The sequence below is a fragment of the Salmo salar genome, chromosome ssa13 (genome assembly GCF_905237065.1).
Source record: "Salmo salar chromosome ssa13, Ssal_v3.1, whole genome shotgun sequence".
NCBI classification, from domain to species: domain Eukaryota; kingdom Metazoa; phylum Chordata; class Actinopteri; order Salmoniformes; family Salmonidae; genus Salmo; species Salmo salar.
Window position 1 is genome coordinate 102942443 of NC_059454.1, and position 11468 is coordinate 102953910.

Sequence of the window (11468 nt, forward strand, 5' to 3'; positions counted from 1 at the left end):
AACAATGATACATTATAAATTCCACATCAGATTAATTTAATTATTTAATTGGAATAAATATGATGAATGTGTTCAGTATTTATACAGTCATGCTACTAATCTCCAGTGTGTTAGCATGTTCAGTCATTATACAGTCATGCTACTAATCTCCAGTGTGTTAGCATGTTCAGTCATTATACAGTCATGCTACTAATCTCCAGTGTGTTAGCATGTTCAGTCATTATACAGTCATGCTACTAATCTCCAGTGTGTTAGCATGTTCAGTCATTATACAGTCATGCTACTAATCTCCAGTGTGTTAGCATGTTCAGTCATTATACCAGTCATGCTACTAATCTCCAGTGTGTTAGCATGTTCAGTCATTATACAGTCATGCTACTAATCTCCAGTGTGTTAGCATGTTCAGTCATTATACCAGTCATGCTACTAATCTCCAGTGTGTTAGCATGTTCAGTCATTATACGGTCATGCTACCAATCTTCAGTGTGTTAGCATGTTCATTCATTATACAGTCATGCTACTAATCTCCAGTGTGTTAGCATGTTCAGTCATTATACGGTCATGCTACTAATCTCCACTGTGTTAGCATGTTCAGTCATTATACAGTCATGCTACTAATCTCCAGTGTGTTAGCATGTTCAGTCATTATACAGTCATGCTACTAATCTCCAGTGCGTTAGCATGTTCAGTCATTATACCAGTCATGCTACTAATCTCCAGTGTGTTAGCATGTTCAGTCATTATACAGTCATGCTACTAATCTCCAGTGTTTTAGCATGTTCAGTCATTATACTGTCATGCTACTAATCTCCAGTGTGTTAGCATGTTCAGTCATTATACCAGTCATGCTACTAATCTCCAGTGTGTTAGCATGTTCAGTCATTATACGGTCATGCTACTAATCTCCAGTGTGTTAGCATGTTCAGTCATTATACAGTCATGCTACTAATCTCCAGTGTGTTAGCATGTTCAGTCATTATACAGTCATGCTACTAATCACCAGTGTGTTAGCATGTTCAGTCATTATACGGTCATGCTTCTAATCTCCAGTGTGTTAGCATGTTCAGTCATTATACAGTCATGCTACTAATCTCCAGTGTGTTAGCATGTTCAGTAGAGTCAAAATGAGCTCCTATGTGGACGTGGGGCTCAGATAGCAGAAACAGACTGGTTCTCAGGCTAACATGCCACTCCTTGTACAAACACATCTTTGGCACATGACATGGAGTACAAGGAGTGCAATGTTAGCTAAACAGAGACTGGTAACCAGGCTAGGGCTCAGAATGTTGGGGCTGAAAATGTTGTTGATCACTCATGTTCTTATTGTGGTTCCATGGTGACCAGCAGGGTTTTGGTTCTGGATCGCTAGATGTCACGGTGACTTGTAAAGCCCCTAGAAATGTATCTAACTAACTAGATTCAGACAAGAACATGTCTGTTAATTATTTGTATTTTCATTTAACCTTTTACTGCAGTGGGCTAAATCGGCGTCACACAGAGTGATTCCTGGTAGTCTTAAATCTATTTTGAAACAAAAGTATCCACCTCACACACATGGTTATGGGTTTTAAAAAAAGAACACACCTGTACCATGTCAGATATAGAGTTGAAATGTATTACATTTTCAGTTTGCATCCCAATATTACACTTTATACATATCACAGATGACTGAAATATAACACAACTGTTTGAGATAGAAACATTGGATTTTCAGCAGGGCTTTTTAAATAATGTTTATTAATTATGAAATTATGAAAAATATGGATTACATTCCAGCAATGAGACCACTAAGTCATTTGACTGCAGGAAAGGGCTACATCTTCCTGAGTTGAATATTAAACCAGAAATCTATACCATCATCTTATTTTGCTCTGTGTTACATCATCAACTCTATCATCAGTGTGTCTCGGATTGAGCCTTTTAGGTTCAAAACGTGGGAAAGAAGTGGGCTGCTGTTTTTGTTATGATCAAGTGAATGGAAATTACTACTTTTTAATGAGAGGGGTTTTGCAGAGTGTGTCTCAGGAGGGGTACCGACAGGTGTCATGGAGAATGACAAGCGGATAGGAGGGATTACTGGGATATTACCGGATCTCTCTAATGAGCAGAGACCAGAACCAAGACCAGTCTGACAGTAAATCCAAACCCTTTACCTGTCCTCTATAAACCAAATGCAAACGATATGGTCTGATGGTCTCTGTGTGCCACTATAGTCACACACACACACACACACACACACACACACACACACACACACACACACACACACACACACACACACACACACACACACACACACACAAACTCTCTGTCAAACCATGAGAAATCTCTTCCAATCCTCCCAATGGACCATTCTCCTGGCCTCCTCTTTTCAAAATCCTCCTCATCTCGTGGAGCTACTCTTACAAAAATGTGCAATTTCACATGTTGAGCTGAAATTTCACATGTATTACATTTATAGTTGACATGATAACACCACCTTTTCACATGTGAGAAGAATAACATGTTTCCACCTCACATGTGAATTGCAGTTGCACGTGAAATCTGCTGTTCCACATGTTAAAAACGTTGACGTGAACATCAGATATGCAGTTTCACATCTGAAAAAAACATTCTCATGTGAAAATCTCACGTTCACATGTGGAATTGCAAGTTCACATGTGAAAATAAATCACATGTAAAATCACCTTTGCAGTTTCACATGTAAGAAACATTCATGTGAAAATCTTACTTTCACATGTGGAATTGCAAATTCACATGTGGTGGTGAAATAGTGTTAACATGTTGCAGTAGAAATGTTTCGGCAAATTGAATTGCAAATTCTGGATTGGCATTTTGTAAAAAGGTAACAGCCTTCCCAAGTATAATAATTCAAGTGTGTTACAAATAATTATTTCTTATTTCTGAGCCATCCATTCCGAGTGTCACTGCTGCAGTGACTGTTGGAAGAAGCAGAAAAGAACAGAGGAGCTAGTGCTCAGTGTGTCTTTATTTATCATTTTTAACATGTTCAAATTAGCGCTGTCAGAGTTAATCAGTTAACTCATGTTAACTTTTTGTAATTTGGGGGCACAATTTTTGTTTAAATGAATTGCCTAAAAGGGTTGAAAATACACAGAAAACATCCTAAATGCATAATATTTATATAGCTAAAAACAACAATGCGATGTCAAAACAAGTTGACTTGAAGGTTAAAGAAAGTGTGTTGATCACTTTACCTGATTTGGCTAACCTTTACTTTGGACAAAATCTAAACTGCAATATTTTTGTAATACTTTTTGTATAAAAAAATCTTAAATTACAGCTCAATTTGATTAATTTTAATCACAGCAAATCCTGCGATTAAACTCAATTACGTTTGAATCGTTTGAAAGCCCTAGCTGACATTACAATGTGAAAAATACATCTTTGACACTTCTCTGTTTTCTAAATGACATTCAAATCAGCGTTGAAAAAAGGTGCAAGTTTAAGTTTGTTCCACCTGAGTCAAGTCAGAGACCACTATGATAACACACCAAATGTGTTTGATGGATTGGGGATATTATTGCTCAATCTAATTCATGCTGATTAAAAACCATAGGCCAAATGGACACATACTCAAACTTGTACACTTTTTATACACTTAAATGGGCAATCTGTAGTTGCTACATCAATTTTTGTTGACTTATAAATTAAATATATATACAGGACCAGTCAAAGTTTGGACACACCTACTCATTCAAGGGTTTTTCTTTATTTTTACTATTTTCTTCATTGTAGAGTAATAGTGAAGACATCAAAACTATGAAATAACAAATATGGAATCATGTAGTAAGCAAAAAAGTGCTAAACAAATCAAAATATATTTTATATTTTAGAAATATGTGACCCGTTTCAGGAAGCTAGGTGTATGTCGCGGGTCACTACTTCACAGGAGAGACGTTTGAAAGGAAACTTTTTTTATTCATCAAAATGCGTTATTTGGCAGAAATGCCTTCTCGAACATGTGGACTTTCATGTGCCTTAATAGCAAACTTGTATGCCATCTGTATATACAAATACAACTGTGAAATTACAAGCCTAGTTGGTTTAGCCACAGAAAAGGCAGCAACCTTCTTGCTAGCCATGATTGGCTGGGATATTGAGTGGGCTGGACATGCTGAGAGTTTGGATTGGTCTGCCATATAAACTCAGAAAAAATGAAACGTCCTCTCACTGTCAACTGCGTTTATTTTTCAGCAAAAAGCGTATTTAAATTGTTGCCAGCAGCACAGTTACAGTCACCAAAGCTCTGGATAACATGAACACAGCCTAACCAGCTCTGCTAGGGCGAGTAAAATGGTCAGAGTGGGGTGTTCTCTCATTATGTGTCTGGAAGTAGCTAGCAAGCTAGCCAATGTTAGCCAGTTAGCTTGGGTGCTTGACTGCTATTGTGAGGTCAGAACGTTGGGATCAACCCTACTCATCGGCCAGAGTGTTGTGTGCACTCTGAATGCACCGAGAGCGAAATGCTCTGAATTTATGAAAGAACAATCTGACAGCTCAGTTGCAGTCACCAATGCTCTGGAAAACATAACAGCCTAACCAGCTCTGCTAGGGCGAGTAATGTTCAGTGAGCTGTTCTCTCATTTGTGTCTGTAAGCAGCTAGCAAGTTAGCTTGGGTGCTTGACTGCAATTTGTTTAATGTATTTTTTAATTATTTTTATGAACAAAACAAATACAAAACAGAAATATACAAACAAGAGTATTTTAACCTAACAGACAGGGGTATTACTTAATGACATATATTTTCAATTTGTCAAAAAGTTTTAGGTTACGTATTGCTTCTTAGTTTTTACACTTACTGATCATTTCAAAATAATATTTCTCATCTATGTTATACAATGTGAAGAGGGGTTCTCCACCAACTTCATTTTATGGATAAAGAATCTGTCATGAAAAATAAACAAATTAACAATGAAAGTTAAATCAGGGTCCATATCATTTGGATCAAAATAAAACATAATATCAGAATCTTTCAAATTAACATTAACCTGTCCGGGCTAGGGGGCAGTATTTTCACGGCCGGATGAAAAACGTACCCAATTTAAACAGGTTACTACTCTGGCCCAGAAACTAGAATATGCATTAGTAGATTTGGATAGAAAACACTCTGAAGTTTCTAAAACTGTTTGAATGGTGTCTGTGAGTATAACAGAACTCATATGGCAGGCAAAAACCTGAGGAATATCCAAGCAGGAAGTGGAAAGTCTGAGAATTGTAGTTCTTCTTTTGATTCACTATCGAAACTACAGTGTCTGTGGGGGACGTTGCACTTCCTAAGGCTTCCATTGGCTGTCAACAGCCTTCAGAATGTGGTTTGAGCATTCTCCTGTCACTGGGCAGATAATAGGAGCTCAGTTTCTGTGTGGACTGCCTGGCAACAAAGGGATTGGATATGCTCGGTCCCACGAGTGCACCCCTCCTTCTTTTTCTTCTTGAATGAATATGCTATTGTCCGGTTGGAATATTATCGCCATTTTACGTTAAAAATACCATAAAGATTGATTTTAAACAGCGTTTGACATGCTTCTAAGTACGGTAATGGAACATTTTGACTTTTCGTCTCTGTACAAAACGGAGGTATTTGTACATAAATATGGATTATTTTGAACAAAAACAACATTTCTTGTGGAAGTAGCAGTCCTGGGAGTGCATTCTGATGAAGATCAGCAAAGGTAAGAGAATATTTCTAATACTAATTCTGAGTTTAGGTTTCCCCGAACTTGGCGGGTGTCTGAATAGCTCGCCGTGATGGCTGAGCTTTCTCCGTAAAGCTATTTTAAAATCTGACACAGCGGTTGCATCCAGGAGTAGTCCATCTATAATTCTTTAAATAATTGTTAGATATTTTGTCAACATTTATGATGAGTATTTTTGTAAATTGATGTGCACATTCACCGGACGTTTTGGTGGGAATACATTTTCTGAACATCACGAAAGAGAAAGTTGAATTATGACATTTTGTTGTTTTTGAATTTTCCGCCCTGATATTTCACCGGCTGTGTCCCGCAGGTGGGACGTTAGTGTCCCACGTAGCCCATAGAAGTTAATAGTAGTTTATTTTCAAATAAAATCTTTTAACTCACTCCAAAATCTTCTGACATACGAACAGTCCCAAAATAAATGGACAAAAGTCTCTTGGTCACAACCACAAAATACACATTTGTTGTCAATATCTATTTAGAATCTGTGTATAATAAAGGTCTTTACAGGGGTGCTTGACTGTTGTTATTGCAGAAAGCTCGGATCAAACCTTAAAGAGATGGGTGGGGCTAAAGCTTAAGAGGGTGTGAAAGATGTTGAATGGGTGTAGACAAAGAAGGGCTCTCCAGTAGTAGTAGCAAGACATTTAAAGGCCATTTTCTCAAAAGTGAATTTACAAGTTTATCAACTTTCAAAGCAAAAATTACTTTCCCATTGTTCCTCAAATGCAGTGTATGATATACCATTTTGGAGTTCTGAGTCTCTACTTTTATCCAATGTAAAAAAAACACAATTTCAAATGTTGCTATATAAGACCAATTTGAGCTGGTCGGTGACATATAGAATGATGTAGTAACCAAAAAAGTGTTAAACAAATCAAAATGTATTTTATATAGTACGAGTCAAAAGTTTGGACACACCTACTCATTCAAGGGTTTTTCTTTTTTTAAACTTTTTTCTACAGAGAATAATAGTGAAGACATCAAAACTATGAAATAACACATATGGAATCATGTAATAACCAAAAAAGTGTCAAACAAATCAAAATATATTTAATATTTTAGATTCTTCAAAGTAGCCACCCTTTGTCTTGATGACAGCTTTGCACACTCTTGGCATTCTCTCAACCAGCTTCACCTGGAATGCTTTTCCAACCGTCTTGAAGGAATTCCCACATATGCTGATCACTTGTTGGCTGTTTTTCCTTCACTCTGCGGTCCAACTCATCCCAAACCATCTCAATTGGGTTGAGGTCGGGTGATTGTGGAGGCCATGTCATCTGATGCAGCACTCCATCACCCTCCTTCTTGGTGAAATAGCCCTTACACAGCCTGGAGGTGTGTTGGGTCATTGTTCTGTTGAAAAACAAATGATCGTCCCACTAAGCACAAACCAGATTGGATGGCGTATCGTTGCAGAATGCTATGGTAGCCATGCTGGTTAAGTGTGCCTTGAATTCTAAGTAAATCACTGACAGTGTCACCAGCAAAGCACCCCCACACCATCGCACCTCCTCCTCCATGCTTCACGGTTGGAACCACACATGCGGAGATCATCGTTCACCTACTCTGCGTCTCACAAAGACATGGAGTTTGGAACCAAAAATCTAAAATTTGGACTCATCAGACCAAAGGACAGATTTCCACTGGTCTAATGTCCATTGCTTGTGTTTCTTGGCTCAAGCAAGTCTCTTCTTATTATTGGTGTCCTTTAGTAGTGGTTTCTTTGCAGCAATTCGACCATGAAGGCCTGATTCACACAGTCTCCTCTGAACAGTTGATGTTGAGATGTGTCTATTACTTGTTCTCTGTGAAGTATTTATTTTGGGCTGCAATTTCTGAGGCTGGTAACTCTAATGAACTTATCCTCTGCAGTAGAGATAACTCTGGGTCTTACATTCCTGTGGCAGTCCTCATGAGAGCCAGTTTCATCATAGCGCTTGATGGTTTTTGCGACTGCACTTGAGGAAACTGTAAAAGTTTTGGAAATTGTCTGTATTGACTTACCTTCATGTCTTAAAGTAATGATTGACTGTCATTTCTCTTTGCTTATTTGAGGTGTTCTTGCCATAATATGGACATGGTCTTTTACCAAATAGGACTATCTTCTGTATACCACCCCTACCTTGTCACAACACAACTGATTGGCTGAAACGCATTAAGAAGGAAAGAAATTCCACACATTTACTTTTAAGAAGGCACACCTGTTAATTGCAATGCATTCCAGGTGACTACATCATGAAGCTGGTTGAGAGAGTGCCAAGAGTGTGCAGAGCTGTCATCAAGGCAAAGAGTAGCTATTGAAGAACCTCAAATATGAAATATATTTTAATTTTAACACTTTTTTTGTTACTACAGGATTCCATATGTTATTTCATAGTTTTGATGTCTTCACTATTATTCTACAATGTAGAAAAAAGTAAAAATAAAGAAAAACCCTTGAATGAGTAGTTGTGTCCAAACTATATCCATTGATTCTTGAAGAATATAACTTATAAATGCCTCATGAGCTTAGTTTAACGGTCGCACCCCACGAGAACCCAAAATATAAGCTAGTTTTTCTCCAACTTTTGTAAACATTCTAAACAAACACTGTATAGCCTCATGACATGGTTAAAACAATACTTTGATATCATGGATGGTCAGTCCTTGCGTTCATAGCTCTGTCTATTAATCTGAGAGTGGTTACATTTCTCCAGGTCCATCCCTCAGCTTTTTACCAAAACAGAGGCGGGGCGACCATTTTGTTATTGTTTCCTCTGTGGATTTGCCCTTTAAACAGCTGCATATTATCAAGATATTGAAGTGTCACCAACAAAAAGGTAAACAGTAGGCCTATAGCAATTGCAGCATTTGGCATTCATTTTTCACATGTAAATAGCACTTTTCAGTAGTGCACAAAGCATGCCATTCAATGAGAGCAGCATTTATTTTTAAACTCGAATCAATGAGCCCAATCAGTCCTCCATGACAACAAAATCATAATCAACAGAGTAGGGCTGGCTAATAAGTCCTTAGTTTTGGGGTTATACTCAGGTTAAACAATTTGGATAATCTATACGTCCATATTTCCAAGTCCTATTCTTGAAGATCAAGGGGTATAACATTTATTGGAATTACTGGAATTCTGATGTAAATATATAATTTAATCATATTATTATATGTAGTAGAAAGCGATGGGTTAGAAGGAGCCTACATAACCAAACCATAAAGTAAAAGTTTACATCCATATACGGCCAGCTATGTAAACTTGAACTTATTCTGCAACAGATATCGTTCAATTGGTAACATAATTTTTTTTATTCTTCTAATGGCTCTTAAGGGGAAAGTAATCTATTTAAATTTGATTTAACCTGAAAAGACAGTTAAGAACAAATTCTTATTTTACAATGACGGCCTACCCCGGCCAAAACCTCCCCTAACCCGGACGACGCTGGGTCAATTGTGCGCCGCACTATGGGACTCCCAATCACGGCCGGTTGCGATACAGCCCGTGATCGAACCAGGGTCTGTAGTAACGCCTCTAGCACTGAGATGCAGTGCCTTAGACCGCTGCGCCACAAGGGATCCCCCCCCCCCCCAAAAAAGGAAATCTGAAAGTAACAATGTAATCAGATTACGTTACTGAGTTTGGGTAATCCAAAAATTATGTTACTGATTACAATTTTGGACAGGTAACTAGTAACTGTAACGGATTACATTTAGAAAGTAACCTACCTAACCCTGATAATATCAAATGTGAAATGTTGGGAAACTACGTGTCTGAGTCGTGAGAATTCATTTGAAACTTCACACATGTCCGAAAACCACGTGACTGAGTCGTACCTGTTTTCCCCACTTGAAATTTACCGCATGTGATTATTATATCTTTTTTTTTTACATGTGAAATGATTTACATGTGATTTGTTCACACAGGTCTGAAAACCACGTGCTCTTTTTCACGTGTGATTTTTTTTCATGTGTTTTTTTATAAGAGTAGGTGCAGCCTGCAAACTACTACAGGCAGCTTTATTTGTCCTCATAATTTTTGCTTGGTGAGGCTGACAACTGTGATGTTCTTTAATACAGTGGCTGTGGGAGAAAACGCTGACTTGGTCACTTGTCTCGTGAATTCTACTGTTGCATCCCAAATGGCACCCTGTTCCCTATTTAGTGCACTATTTTTGACCCGAGCCTTATGGGCCCTGGTCAAAAGTAGTGCACTAAATAGGGAATAGGGTGCCATTTGGAATGCAGGCCTGGTGCTAATGCTGCTCTGCTGCTGTTGCCGGGCGGAATCTGCTGACACCAAGGCCCTGTCTCATTCTAGAATCTCAACAAAGAACTCATAATAAATGAAATGCCAACAACTTCTCCTCTCATCTAGTTTCTATTTTGCTGCCCTAATATTTCTTATCCCTCTTTCATATCTTTTATTGATCAATCTGACCTGTTACTTACGATACAACCTCTGGGGGGGTTGGTGTGATATTTAGGGATGTCTATGTTGACAGTTTGCTTTGCTCCTATTCCTTACTGGTGCTATACGGTATACGTTACAATCTACAAAAAACACCAATAAAGATTGATGTGTTAATTCAAAGGATTGCTTTTGATTGATGTTAATTTACAGTGTTTGAATAATGTTTATCATATGAAATTAGGTTGAAACGGTTTGCATTTGAGCATATCTTTGATTCACTAATACTCACTGTGTATAATCTATTGCCCAATGTTCATTGGCCTTCCTCTTCAGAACAACATGCAGGTGTTTCATCAAAAGAACGCAATCAGACTGCATTCATCAGCAGCTCTTCAGAAGGCACTGAACCCAATGTACTGTCTCTGTTGTTTCCTCATCCCTCTGGTGACCCAAAGACAAACTGGTCACGGCAAGTCCAGCCTACACTCTACCATATACCATAGGTACTGTCCAAGCATTCTGGCCAAGTAATATGATATGGATTGGACATTTACACCAAACTAAGGTGGTATCTAGAGCCATGTGTATATAGAACCATATATACACCACAGGAGGTTGGTGACACCTTAATTGGGGAGGATGGGCTCGTGGTAATGGCTGGAGCGGAGTAGGTGGAATGGTATCAATTACATCAAACACATGGTTGGATGCCATTCCATTTTTCTCCGTTTCAGCCACTATTATGAGCCGTCCTGCCCTCAGCAGCCTCCACTGATATACAATATACTGTATAACTGTAGTTGTATCATGCTATGAATATGATGACTTGAGATAGAAATCAAAAGTGTTTGTCCAGAGTAAGTCCCAGTACTGGAGCTCTGTGTTAGTTATAGCAGCTGAAGGTTGCAATAATAAAAAGGGAAATATGACATTTTCCAAGGCTTGGTCCACGGTGGTTTGTGTCTGTGTGAAGGAACTGGTATCTAGGACACACTGCCAGCCTTCTCCTAAATACATGTGTCTGTATCTCCAGACTCGTATCCACTGCAGCGGTTTCATTTTGGTCAGGGCAGGCAGGGTGGTGGTGCATTCCATTTGTATGCCAAGGGAGCCCTATAAGCTCTGATTTGTTCTATTCTAGTGGTCTTCCTTATTAAACTAACAGCAGGGGAAAGCTGTTAGAATAATGTATCTATATAATGGCGCCAGAGGCTATGGCTGCCGTTTTACGGGCTCCTAACCAACTGTGCTATTTTATTTATTTTTTCCACATTTTTTGTAACTCATTTTGTACATAATGTTACTACTACTGTCTCTTATGACCGAAAAGAGCTTCCTAACA